General features: G+C 38.7%; 1 pseudogene across 1 annotated transcript; it reads right to left on the bottom strand.

Moving 5' to 3' along the window:
• Positions 1 to 8,471: 8,471 nt before the first annotated feature.
• LOC308429893 (vesicle transport protein GOT1B-like) lies at positions 8,472 to 8,889 on the bottom strand (annotated as a pseudogene). The gene has a single exon. The product of its transcript is annotated as a vesicle transport protein GOT1B-like (transcript).
• Positions 8,890 to 15,067: the final 6,178 nt, after the last annotated feature.

Genomic DNA, 15,067 nt, shown 5'->3' with positions numbered 1-15,067 from the left:
GGGTGTTGGATTTTGTCGAATGCTTTCTCAGCGTCCAGTGAGATGACCATGTGATTTTGGTCTTTAAGTTTGTTTATATGGTGGATTACATTGATGGATTTCCTTATGTTAAACCATCCCTGCATCCCAGGGATGAAGCCTACTTGGTCATGATGAGTGATCTTTTTTATTCGTTCTATGCTTAGTAATCAAGCAACTGCTTCTATAGAAGCTTCTTGAGAAATAGAATCAAGCATAATACAGATTAAAAACTTGATGTTTTCTACTATAAACCACATATGATAGCAGGCAGAGTACAGACAATCAACCTTAATACCTCTTCAATTCTAGACCCATGTTTTCAAAGAAGATCAAGGGTATAGAATTCTCAACCATAATTTATTATATCATATTAAGGGAAACCACTACTTCCAAATATGTGAATGGTATTGTTCCTTTCAGAGAATACCCTTTCTACTCGGTTCTTAAGTATTCTTTACACAAATAGAATGCTTAACATGAATTTAGAAAGCAAAACCAATCACCTATGGTTTCAGTGAACTGTTATGAAGAGGTATAGAATAAGTCCTGAAAGATATATCAATAAAAAATTATATTATTACCCCACACATGCACAATCTTAGGAAACATTTTTGTCACTGAAGCTTCTCCTAAACTCTGCATGCTTAATTATATATATATATATATATATATATATATATATATATATATATATGATAAACAATGTAATGTTCACAATCTTAATATTTTGATATACCTTTTCTATGTATTCTTCAACATATGAAATGATAGAATAAATTTTGTTTTTTCCAATTTAATTTAAAACATAGATTAAGAAGATAGATATTTTGGCAATTTTTAAAAATAATTATATATTGGACATTCTCTGTATTTCCATTTCAAATATTATTCTTTTCTCTAAACCCCTACCTCCTTACCCCTCTACGTGCTTCAATGAAGTTGTTCCCACTCCCAACTAGATGCTCCACCTTAGTGCCTTGGCATTCTCATACACTGAAAAGATACATGCCTACACTGGACCAATGGCCTCTTCTCCTATTGATCCAGAAAATTCTATCCTTTGCTATGTATGCAACTGGAGCCATGTGTCTCTCCGTTTGTGCTCATTGGTTGGTGTTTTAGTGCCTGGAAGTTCTGAAGGGTTTGGTTGGTTGATAATATTGTTCTTCTCATGGGGTTGCAAAACATTTCAGCTCCTTCAGCCCTTCTCTTGCTCCATCATTGGGATCCCCATGTTCAGTCCAAAGGTTAGCTGCAAGCATCCTCAAATGTATCTATATGACTCTGGCAATGCATTTGCAGAGGCATCCATATCTGGCTCCTGCCAATTAGCACCTCTTGGTATCAGCAGTAGTTACTGGGTTTGGTGGCTGCATATAAGATGGATCCCCAGGTGATACAGTCTCTGAATTGTCTTTTCTTAAGTCCCTGCTCATCTATTTGTCCCTGTATTTCTGTCTGTGAGTGGTTTGTTCTTCCTTCTAGGAAGGACTGAGGCATCCACACTCTAGCCTTCCTTCTTTTTGAGCTTCATAAGATCTGTGAATTATTTCTTGGGTATTCAGAGCTTTGGTGGGTAGTATCTGCTTATAAGTACGTACATACCACAAGTGTTCTTTTGTGACTTGGTTACCTTACTCAGGATGATATTTTCTAGTTCCATCCATTTGTCTAGAAATTTTATAAAGTCATGGTTTCTGATAGCTGAGTAGTACTGCATTGTGTAAATATACCACAATATCTGTACCCAATTCCTTTGCTGAAGGACATCTGAGTTCTTTCCAGCCTTTGGCTATTATAATGAACAGGGTGAAGCATGCTTCCTTGTTATATATTGGAACATTTTGGGGTATATGCCCAGGAATGGAATAGTTGGGTCTTCAGGTAGGACTATGCCCAATTTCCTGAGAAATGACCAGAGTGATTTCCAGAGTAGTTGTACCAGCTTGTAATCCTACTAACAATAGATGAGTATTCATCTTTCTCCACATCTCTGTCAGCATCTTCTGTCACCTGAGTTTTTGGTCTTAGCCATTGTGTCTGCTGTTATGTGGAATCTCAGAGTTTTTATTTGCATTTTCTGATGACTAGGGATGTTGAGCAATTCTTTAGGTGTTTTTTCGCCATTCATTATTCCTCAGTTGAGAATTCTTTGTTTAGCTCTGTACCCCATTTTTAATAGGATTATTTGATTATTAAGTTCTCAGAAGCCTTATCCTGGATACTCAGAGGGGAATAAATGGGGACTCACACTTGGGCTTATAATGGAGAGCCTCCTGAGGCTCTTATGGGTGCTTAGCAGTCTACAAGCAGGCAGCGAATCCTGATAGTGGTGGCCCAGCTCTTTCTCTTGCCCAAAACAGTCACTTCTCTGGCAGTACTACACTACCTGTGCCCCAAGAGTTTCTAACAATCTCTCTCCAAATAATCAGTGAGGAGGAAGTAGGGACTCACCTGTGGACTCAGGATTCTGGATGTTTAGCAGTCTCAGGCCAGGAGGTGAGTCAAGATTAGCCAATTTTTAAGTTACGAATATTCTTATAATCATTGGAAAGGGAATATACTTTTTATTGGATATTCTCTGTTTTTATAATTCAGGTGTTATCCCCTTTCCACCAATCATGCCTCCCCTTCCCCTCACATTGCCTTCATGAAGGTGCTTGATTTCCCAACCTCCCTCTTCTACCTTTGCTCCTTGGCATATCCCTACTCTGGGAAAATGAGATTTCACTGGACCAAAGGCCTCTCCTCTCATTGATGATAGAGAATGGTATGCTCTACTGCATATGCACCTGGAACTATTTTTCTCACCATTACAACTCATTGATTGGTGTTTTAGTTCCCAGGAGTTGTGGTGGGTTTGGCTAGTTGATAATTTTGTTCTTCCCATGAGGTTGCAGACTCTCTCGGCTCCTTCAGTCCTTTTGATAGCTCCTTCATTGGGGGTCCTGTGTTCACTCCAATGGTTAGCTGCAAGCGTCATCCTCTGTATCAGTATGACTCTGGTAAAGTCTCTGAGGAGGCATCATATCAGATTCCTGCTAAGAAACACTACTTGACATCAGCCATAGTGCATGGGTTTAGTTGTATATGGGATGGATCCCCAGGTGAGGCAGTCTCTGGATGATCTTTTTCTCCAATCTTTGCTCCTCTACTTGTCCCATTATTTTCTCCCATGAGTGTTTTGTTCTTCCTTATAAGAAAGACTGAGGCATCAACCTTCTGGTCTTTCTTCACTTTGAGCTTCATATTTTCTGTGAATTTTTTTTGGGTATTCTGAGCTTTTGGGGCTGATATCTACTTATCAGTGAGTATATATCATGAGTGTCCTATTAAATCCAAAGAGATTTAAAACCAGAATCAATGTTATGAACATTCAGTGCCTTGGATGGCTTCTTGAGTTGTAATTTGAGCTGAGAATAAGTGTTAAAAACATGTTATAACATGATTATTTATCATTATTTAATAATAACTTTGCATGATACACATGGAACCAAACATCCAAACCAGTAAGAACTGGGCAAGGATCTGGAATTAAAAGCCATCTTCAGGTTCATAGTGAGTTGGAGATCAGCTTGAGCAATGATCTTTTCTAAGAAAATAAAGCATATAAAATTAAGAGCATCTCCTCTTCCTATTCAATATAGTACTTTAAGTCCTAGCCAGAGCAATTAGGCAACAAAAGGAAGTCAAAGAGATACATGTCAGAAAGGATGAAGTCAAAATATCACATTTTGCTGATGATATAATAGTATATTTAAGTGACACTAAAAATTCCACCAGAGATCAAATACCTCCACATAAATCCAAATACACTAAAACTATTAGAAGGAAATGTGGGGAAAAGCTTAGAAGACATATACACAGGGAAATTTTTCCTGAACAGAATAACAATGGCTTATTCTCTAAGAGAAAGAATTGACAAATGAGTCCTCATGAAACTGCAAAATTTCTCTAAAGCTAAGTACACTCTCAAAGACCAAAAGGCAGTCAACAGATTGGGAAAGGATCTTTACCAACCTTACATCTTATCAAGGGATAATATTCAATATACACAAAGAACTCAAGAAATTAGACTCTGGAAAATCAAGCAATCCTATTAAAAATAGAGAAAACAGATAGGGATGCCTCTTCAGGGGTTCTGCCAGAATCATGCAGCTGACCATGCTTGCACTAACCATCAAACTCAGTAGGGGACCTTGGTAAGGTTACTTGGGTGTGGGAAGGAATGAAGGAGCTGTAGGGGGTTACAGCTTCATGGGAAGAACAACATTGTTGACCTACCAAATCCTCCACAGTTCACATGGACTAGATCACCAGGCAACAAGCACACATTGAGAGGCCCATGGCTCCAGTTACATATGTATTTGAGGTTAGCAGTGTCTGGCATCAAGGTGAGAAGTGTTCTTTGGTCCAAAGAGGACACATTTTCCCAATGTAGGGGAATGACAAGTCATTGAGTGAAGAGAGTGTTTGGGAGAGCTAGTGAATCTTTCTGAAGACAGTAGAGGAGGAGGAAAGATGGGAGCAGGGTGTACAAAAGGGATAACATTTCTAATGTACATACAGAAAGTATCTAATAAAAATGCATTATAGAGCTAAACAAAAAATTCTCAACTGAGAAATACCAAATGGCTGAGAAGCACCTAAAACAATGGTCAACATCCCTAGTAATCAGGGAAATGCAAATCAAAACAATCCTGAGATACTACCTTATACCAGTCAGAATGGCTAAGATCAAAAACTCAGGTGACAGCAGATGCTAGCAAAAATATAGAGAAAGAAGAACATTTTTCCACTATTGGTGGGGTTATAAGCTGGTACTACCATTCTAGAAATCAGTCTAGCAATTCCTCCTCCAAAAATAGGACATAGTACTATCTGAAGACCCAGCCATTTCCCTCTTGGGCATATACCCCAAAGATACTCCAACATATAACTAGGACAAATGCTTTACCATGTTCATTATAAGAGCCAGAAGTTAGAAATAACCCAAATGTCCTTCAACAGTGGAATGAATACAGAAATTGTGGTGTATTTACACGATGCAGTACTACTCAGCTATTAAAGTCAATGAAATTCCTAGGCAAATGAATAGATCTAGAGACTATTGTCCTGATTGAGGTAACCCAGTATCATAGAACCACACGTGGTATATACTCACTGATAAGTAGATACTAACCTCAGGAAGCTCAGGATACCCAGGAAACTATTCACAGACCTTATGAATCTCAAAAAAAAAAAAAAAGGGAAGGCCAAAATGTGGATGCCTCAGTCCTTCTTAGAAGGGAGAACAAAACAGTCAAAGAAGGAAACACAAGGTCAAATAGAGGAGCAGGGATTGAAGAAAAGATCATTCAGAGACAGCTTCATCATGGGATCCACCCCATATGCAGCCACCAAACCCAAGCACTATTGCTGATGCCAAGAAGTATTTATTTGCAGGAACAAGATAGGGATGCTCTCTTAGGGCTCTGCCAGAGTCATATAGATACAGCTGAGCCTGCTTGCAGTTAACCATTAGACTGAACATGGGTACCCCAATAATGCTGCTAAAGAAAGGACTGAAGAAGCTGAAAGGGATTGCAACCTCATTGGAAGAACAACATTATCAACCAACCAAACACCCCAGAAGTCCCAAGGACTTTAAACTCCAACCATTGAGTACACATTGAGACACCTATGGCTCCCGTTGCATATATAGAAGAAGATAGCAGTGTCTGGCATCAATGTGAGAAGAGAGGCCTTTGGTCCGGTGAGGGCAAGTTTTCCCGATGTAGGAGAATGCCAAGGAACTGCAGTGGACAGGGTAGTTGGTAGCTAGTGCACCTACTTGGAAATGTATGGGGGTAGTGGGTATAGCCGTGGGGAGAGGGAAGCAGATAACATTTCAAAGGTAAGTACAGAAAATATCTAATAAAAATACTAAGGACAAATAAATTTTTATTATTTTGTCTAGTTTGTGCATGTTAGGGGGGCTGTGCATGCACACATATGGGTATATGTTTTTGCTTTTGTTGTTACTATTGTGTGGGTAAGGTATTACTGAGTAGATCAGGCACACACCTGTGACTCACTATGTCATCTACACTAGTTTTCACTAATGGATAATATCTCTTTCCAAGTTTCACACATTCTAGGCTAATAGGTATGAACCATATCTATAAAGTAGCTTGCTAATTATAAACTAATTTTTAATAGAAAAGTACCCTTCTATTGAGGAAAGACAAGTGTATTTACAATATGCCATTGTTAGAGGGTATAATTTGACCATGAGACTTCCAAAGCAGCTGAATTCCAGAGATTTATAAGGGAAAAGAAACATTGCAAGTATGTTTCTGATACAGAAGATACATTTGAACATGACAGAAACACTTAAGGCTGAGTACCGGACCTTGTCCTCCATCTGGAAGGAATAATCAGTTTGTTTTTTTGTTAAAGTCAGAAGGCTCATTTTAGAAGGGAGAGGGTTTGAGGAATCCCACAATAGGGCTTCCAGAAGTCTGTTTAAAAACAGAGTCTCAAGGTTCTGATTGAGAAACATAGTGTTGCCAAGCAGTCCCAGGTCCACTGCAGATCCACCCCAAACTGAAAGCCGCCTCGGCCCTCCGTCTTACTAAGGACTGAGCCTCTCATGTCTTCTTAGGTCCAGTGTTCTGAAATCAGACTGCTGAAAGGGGATGCTTGCTGTAGTACAGTCATGTCTACAGAGGAGTTACATGGTAGACTCTTGCTGTTATCAGAGGATACCTCACCGCTGTTAATGATACAGGCCAAAGCCTGTCGTAAATCGTAAATCATAAAACTTACACAGGCCAGTTTGCAAAGCACAGCATTGACACTTCAGGAAAGGTGTGACTTTTTGAGGAACATCAGACACAATGCCAGGTATTTTATTATCCCATGAACTAGTGAGGTAGGATTCTCCACTTACCGACTTTTCACAGGTTACACCATGATGTAAGTAAGGAACATGACAGTAATCCAGAAGAATGAACCATCCCACTATGAAACAGGCCTTCCTTCTGTAGACAGGCAAGGCTGGGGATTCTCCTGGCACTGAGAGATTTGACTAAAAACAACATTGTAGTGTCTTGTAGAAATGGTTTGTAAATAAATACAATTGCAATTATAATTTTATGCATTAAAAAGCTTCATCGAGACTGTTAAAAATAAATAGTGCAATCGTTAGTGATAAGATAAATAGTACTGTGTCTGACGAAGTGCTCCCATGTCCCACAGGAACGCTAAAAGCCCAGGCAACAGGAGAGACCATCACTGCTCCTGTGGGCAAACCAGCAACAGACGGGAACGGCACGATTCCCCAGCATTATGTTTAGTCATAATGAAAGAGCTTTGACATTGTCAACAGGGGCGTCTTCCTTCCTAACTCAGTGGCACAGCGAGGGAAGCAGAAGCGGCGCATGCTGAGTTTTGGATATTACAATAAAACCGAAAATAAGAAGAAAAAAATCAAGATTAAATAACCAGCCCTTCTCACAATCACAGAATGAGCCTTTAACATGTTACACACCTTCAACATCACCATAAGCTATGAGAACAAGGTGGGAAACTATGGCCAAATTTCATAATGAACTCAACAAAAAAAACTACCTCATGGCATGGGAGAACTCATGTGCTGTGAATCATTTAGGATGTCAAAAGGCCGACTCCGATAGTCTCTGTAGCAGACTACTCCATGGCCAGAACGCTCTCTGCTCAGCTTCTACATGGGACAGCTTGTATGAACATACTCAGGCCACACTTGAGAGATCTGCGCCTCCAGGGTGTTACAGAGTCAAGAAAGAACGTGGTCAGCTATGATTGAGGAAGTAACAGCTCAGAATGACTTCTGTGTATTTCAAAAAAGACTATCTAGTTCATTTTTATCTGGCTCCAAAATATTAAGATTCAAAGGGACCACAAAAGTTTTATTTTATCCATGTTTACAAAAAAAAGTGATTCACACATGAAACTGGGCTTCCTTGGGCTGATACATGGAGACGACATAATCCAATCCAATCCAGGCATCATTATTAGAAATCCAGCACACCTAGACATATCTCGGCCATCACAATGGACATTATGAAAAAAAAAAATCAAATGCCTATTGGTGTTTCTGAATCTTACAAAAAAAAAAAAAAAAAAAAAAAAGTAACAGGCACCACGGTTCTCTCTGAACAGCTGTCTCTCACACTGCAGAGAGAATAAGAAACAGACTTCTGCAGTCACTAAGATCGGAATAGGCTGTATCCTCTCCATCTCTGGATCTCAGACCCCGTAAGCCTGCCGCTGCTCCTGCCACAGCTGTGGAGACTTTGGAGGGCACACATTTTAAACTTCTGTAAGGAACTTTATACGGTAGTTCATGAAATTTAACTTTGTGCTGAATAGTCTTCAAAAGGGTTTTATAAATAATACAGTATGTAAATTCTTCAGTTCCCTTGTTGTTATACCATATTGTTGCTTTCTCCAACCTTGTCTACGAATGATCTGATTCCAGGTAGATTTAGGAGGGACCCAAGGACAGGCACTCTTCTGATAAAGCCAACGACCACTGGAAAAAAGGCCCTGAATAAGAGAAAGAATCCATAAATTTCGAAGATCATGTTTATCAAAGGCCAACCAATAAGGACCACGAACACACCACCCAGGAAAAATCCAGTGGCTTTCACTTTGTGCTTCTGGAAGAAGAATCTGAATGTTCTTTGTAGACCAATTACAAAAGCCAAACCAGCCACAAACAGAACATTCCCAATAGCCAGCAGTGCTTTGTCAAAAAAGAGAATCATTCGAAAGAACAGGAAAAACACTCCAAATCCTGTTTAAGCCCATGCCAATTTTCTGTGTATCCGTGAGGGAAATCATGGCGGCGGCGGTGGCGGCGGCTAGGACCCCGGTGCCTCGGGGCCCACGCTGCGAACCCTAGTCCAGAGAAGAGCCTAGGCAATGCCGCCCGGGCCCGAGCCACCACGTCTTCTGGAAACATGCCTGTAAACTCATTTCTAAACTGCTGTTAACTACTATGCAAAGGAGAGTACACGCAATTAAATCTAATATATATATTAATGATAATATATGTTAATGATAGGAACTGGAATGTATATATATGTATATGTATGTATATATATATATATATATATATATATACACACACACACACAATGCACTGATACTCATATATATATATATATATATATATATATATATACATTCCAGTTCCTATTATCATTATCTGGAAGAAGCAACTTCAGAGTGGAAAAGTTTGGTTTGTCTTAGGCTTATTTTAATATGGGCTGGGATATGGAGGCAGACATAAGAGCTAGAGTGGCTTTGGATGTAGAATTGTTAGTATATTGTAACACTTCACATTCTAGCAGATCAAGACACAAAGAAACTAGGTCCGAAGGTAGTTAGGCTGTGATGATCAAAGGCCCACTCCAGTTACCCATCCCAACAAACAAGTACCAGAAGCCAGAAATACCAGTCTGGATATGTTCGTTGTCATAAGTCCATGGAAAATATTTCACCTTCAAGCTACCAAGATTCAACACATACATGTGATCTTTGAGAGTGTATTTCAGTTATCCTTGCTTTTGTCTTTTTTTTTTTAATACAGGGAATGAGCTGGCAAATTGTTTTTAATATAGTGAATGTAAATACTTCTTTTGAAAAAGGTATTCGCTCTACAAGACTGATGACTCAACTTTGATCCCTAGAATGTATGGAAAATAATGGTTGGAGTCAATTGACTACACAATGCTCAGCTTGGATCTTCTGTTGTATGAGAGACTTTTCTGGGAGGAAATATCAGACACATTTTTATTTTCACCAGAGATGTAATTATGACTGACCAAGAACAAATACCATCAAAGTCTAGCTCAACCTGGGTGACAGCTCACAAAAGCTAAAAAGCAGAAGCGCACTGCACACCTGTAGACAGCTAAATAGATGGAAATACCCTCTCTGGCAGGCTCAACTGGTCTAAGGGTCTCCTAGACAGTTAGTACATCTGTATTAGTTTTTTTCCATGCTGTTTGGTTGGAATCTGCTTTTGGTTGGAGTCTGGAATATGCTGGGTTTGTCTTGAAGTCTGTTTTGCAGCTTCTCTTGTCTGAAAGTAGTCCTAAGCAATGTATATCATTACTTTTGGGGAGAGAGGGACCCAGCAAATTTGCTCAATTTCAGGAATATCCTGAAGTCATGTTGAGCTCTTTCATTCCTTTCTTTAAGATCTACCCTGTAGGATAAAACATTCCAATCTCAGGAAAAACCATTACACAAACCCTCTTTTGTTTCTATGGAATATGTTCCCACACACATTATGATAATAATATACTAAAAATCAAGTTCTTCAAGCAAATATTTCTGGTTTAATGTACTTTATTTTTTTTAAATATTCATTGAACCTGCCTACAACTTTAGGGATCATAGGTATATGCATAAGTATATACATATATATCACAAGGATATTTCTGGTTGCATGTATATGTGTATGTTGGATTCTTTTCTGCTAAAGTGCCACGGTTAGAGTCCTGTAGAAAGAGGGATCCTCATTTGAAGTCATCAGATTGGCTTGTAGACATATCTATGAAGCTTTTTGTTGATTGATGATGAATGTGGAAGGAGTAAAGCTACTTTGGAAGTGTCATCTCTGGGCAGGGCGTCCTAGGTTGCATAAAAAGGGAGGTTAAACTAGCCATGAAGAACAAGCCAATAAGCAGCATTTGTCTATGCCCTATACTTCAGCCATTTCTTTCTGCTGGCTGCTTCCCTGAATGAGTTCCTCTATTGGCTGCCCTCATTGATGGGTATCAAATAAAATCCTCTCCTTCACAAGTTAGTTTTAAAACGTATTTTATATAGCTTTAAATTATAGTATACATAACATCTCTTCCTCCTCTTTTCTTTCTTTAATATTCTCATGTTTCCTCCTGCCTTTGACTCCTTACATGTACACCTCTCTGACCTATATTAGAAAATTAATAGCTTTTTCCCTTGATTTTATGTATATATGTATGTATGTATGTATGTATGTATGTATGTATGATACATATACCACACACACATACACACACGGTCTGGTAGCTTTATATATTTTAAATATTGTTTTTGAGAAAATTAAACATGCATGCACTCCTAATCCAATATTTAATTTAATAAAGGAATAATAATAGTCATTACAAGAGTTTCATGATTAGCTTATCCACACCTCAGATAGATGTTTAAAACTGTCATAATTTAAAACAATAAACATTCTGTTACCACAATAGTGTGAGCAGAAATTAGTGTAGGTTCTGGTAAAACAGGTTGTTGTTGCTGTTCTTGTTGTTTTTACATGTGTTTCCAGTGGCCCCTTAAATAATATTAATCTGGCGTACATGTTCTTCTGGGTAACACTTCATTTATTGGATGCCCTGGTAGGGTGTACGAAACCTGAGCTAGTGTGTTAAGCACCTATAGGTGCACCCTTCATGTGACTGTCAAATAATCCAACTTCTTATGTGCACATTAAGATTCTTAGGGAGAATGTTCCAAGAACTTTTGCTCTTCCCCAGTAACTTTTGTACTTTATATGTTAGTTTCAGGAATTTTCAATGTGCATTTTAATTTTCCTTAGAGCCTTGGTATTGTTTTAAAATTGATTTTCCCAAGATTTTATGTATAGCTTTACTTGACTTTGCACTTTTATTTTTCTTTTTGAATCCAAAATCATTATAGATGAGAAATATTGCCTGTATAAAAATATGATCTGTTAAGAAACATTGATCTACTGCTGGTGGTGTTGTAAAGTGATACAACCACTCTGGAAATCAGTCTAGTGGTTCCTCAGAAAAATGGACATACTGCTACCTGAAGACCCAGTTATTCCACTTCTGGGCATTTACCCCAGAAACGCTCCAACACACAACAAAGATACATGCACCACAATGTTCATTACAGCTCTATTTACAATAGCCAGAATCTGGAAAGAACCCAGATGTTCTTCAGTAGATGAATGGATAGAAAAATTGTGGTACATTTAAACAATGGAGTACTACTCAGCTATCAGAAACAATGACCTAACGAAATTCGTAAGAAAATGCATGCATCTAAAGAATATCATCGTGAGTGAGATAACCCAGTGACAAAAGAACAGACATAATATGCAGTCACTGATAATGGGATACTAACCCCAGAAAGCTATGAACACCCTAGAAACAACTCACAGACCGTGTAAAGCTCAAAAAATAGAATATATTTTAATTAAAGTAGAACTGTATCACATCCCCCTTTCCTCTCTACAGCTCTTCCTAGTCTCTCTCCTATCCCCTCAAATTAATACCATCATTTCCTATATTATTGTTACATATGTGTCTGTGTGTGGGGGGGGTGGTGGGTGGGTGTGTGTATGTACCCACAAATACTTAATTACAACCTTAATAAATGTATCCGAAAAACAGACCAACAAAGAGAGGACTGTTAGAATTTAGGGACTAGGGAGAGAAAAGAGAGGAAGAAGCAGAATCTCCTTGAGAGGGTCGTGGGATGAACCAGCCAGATTGGGTCTGGGGGAATAGAGATAAAATATAGCTTGAAAAGGATGTTGACCTTCAGACCAATCTCACTTATGAACATTGATGCAAAAATACTCAACAAAATCCTTGCAAACCGAATCCAAGAACACATCAAAACCATCATTCATCATGACCAAGAAGGCTTCATCCCTGGGATGCAGGGATGGTTTAACATAAGGAAATCCATCAATGTAATCCACCATATAAACAAACTTAAAGACCAAAATCACATGGTTATCTCACTAGACGCTGAGAAAGCATTTGACAAAATCCAACACCCCTTCATGTTAAAAGTCCTGGAAAGAACAGGAATCCAAGGCCCATATTTAAACATAATAAAAGCAATATACAGCAAACCAACAGCCAACATCAAACTTAATGGCGAAAAACTTGAAGCAATCCCACTAAAATCAGGGACTCGACAAGGCTGCCCACTCTCTCCCTACCTATTCAACATAGTACTGCAAGTCCTGGCTGGAGCAATTAGACAGCAAAAGGAGATCAAGGGGATACAAATCGGAAAGGAAGAGATAAAAACATCACTCTTTGCCGATGTAATGATAGTGTACTTGAGTGACCCCAAAAATTCCACCAGAGAACTCCTACAGCTGATAAACAAGTTCAGCAAAGTGGCCGGATACAAAATTAACTCAAACAAATCAGTAGCCTTCATATACTCAAAGGACAAACATGTGGAGAAAGAAATTAGGGAAAAGGTACCCTTCACAATAGTTACAAAAACTATTAAATACCTTGGTGTGACTCTAACTAAGGAAGTGAAGGACCTGTATGACAAGAACTTCAAACCTCTAAAGAAAGAAATTGAGGAGGATCTCAGAAAATGGAAAGATCTCCCATGCTCATGGATTGGAAAGATCAACATCTTAAAAATGGCCATATTACCAAAAGCAATCTACAGATTCAATGCAATCCCCATCAAAATTCCAACCCAGTTCTTCATGGAATTGGAAAGATCAATGTGCAATTTCATATGGAATAACAAAAGACCTAAAATAGCGAAATCCATCCTCAACAACAAAAAAACATCTGCGGGAATCACTATCCCAGACCTCAAGCTATATTACAAGGCAATTGTGCTGAAAACTGCATGGTACTGGTACAGAAATAGGCAAGTGGATCAATGGAATAGAATAGAAGATCCAGAAATGAGCCCTCATGTATATGGTCACCTGATTTTTGACAAAGGAGCAGTAAACATTCAATGGAAAAAGGACAGCCTATTCAACAAATGGTGCTGGTCCAACTGGCACTCAACATGCAAAAGAATGAAAATAGACCCGTTCTTATCTCCTTGTACAAAGCTCAAGTGTAAGTGGATTAAAGATCTCCACATTAAACCAGATACACTGGAACTATTAGATGAGATAGTAGGGAAAACCTTAGAACACATAGGCACAGGAGAAAATTTCCTGAACAAAACACCAATGGCTCAAGCTCTAAGGTCAAAGATTAACAAATGGGACTCAATGAGATTGCAAAGTTTCTGTAAGGCTAAGGACATTGTCAAGAAAACAAAACGGCAACCAACAGAATGGGAAAAGATCTTTATCAACACCACATCAGATAGAGGCCTAATATCCAAGGTGTACAAAGAACTCAAAAAGCTAGACACCAGAGAATCAAATAACCCTATTAAAAAATGGGGTACAGAGCTAAACAAATCATTTTCAGTTGAGGAACACCGAATGGCCGAAAAACATCTGAGGAAGTGCTCGACATCCTTAGCCATCAGGGAAATGCAAATCAAAACAACCCTAAGATTCCACCTCACACCAGTCAGATTGGCCAAGATCCAAAACTCAGATAACAGCAGATGCTGGCGAGGCTGCAGAGAAATAGGAACACTTCTCCACTGTTGGTGGGGTTGCAAGCTAATACAACCACTCTGGAAATCTGTCTGGTGATACCTCAGAAAATTGGATATAGTACTACCTGAAGACCCAGCTATTCCACTTCTGGGCATATACCCCAGAGACACTTTAATACACAACAAAGTTATATGCACCACAATGTTCATAGCGGCTCTATTTATAATAGCCAGAAGCTGGAAGGAATCCAGATGTCCTTCAGAAGACGAATGGATACAAAAATTGTGGTACATATACACAATGGAATACTACTCAGCCACCAGAAACAATGACTTAACCAAATTCTTAAGAAAATGGCTGCATCTAGAGAATATCATCCTGAGTGAGATAACCCAGTCACAAAAGAACAGACATAATATGCAGTCACTGATAGTGGGATGCTAACCCCAGAGGCTTCCACTCCCCCAGAAACAACTCACAGACTGTATGAAGTCCAAGAAATAAAGAAAACAAAAAAATATACATATATTCACAAAACAAGAAGACTTTGACTATTTTTATGTTGCGTTTTGTTTTGCATGTACTTTACGCTTATTTCAACTAGTACGTTTTCAATGCATACTCTCAAGCCCTTGAAAAAAATCAAGTACTGACTAAAAA

This window comes from Micromys minutus, assembly GCF_963924665.1.
Source record: "Micromys minutus genome assembly, chromosome: 14".
In the NCBI taxonomy this organism is placed as follows: Eukaryota; Metazoa; Chordata; class Mammalia; order Rodentia; family Muridae; genus Micromys; species Micromys minutus.
The sequence above is the reverse complement of the archived record's forward strand: the minus strand, read 5'-3'. Positions and strand labels throughout refer to the sequence as shown.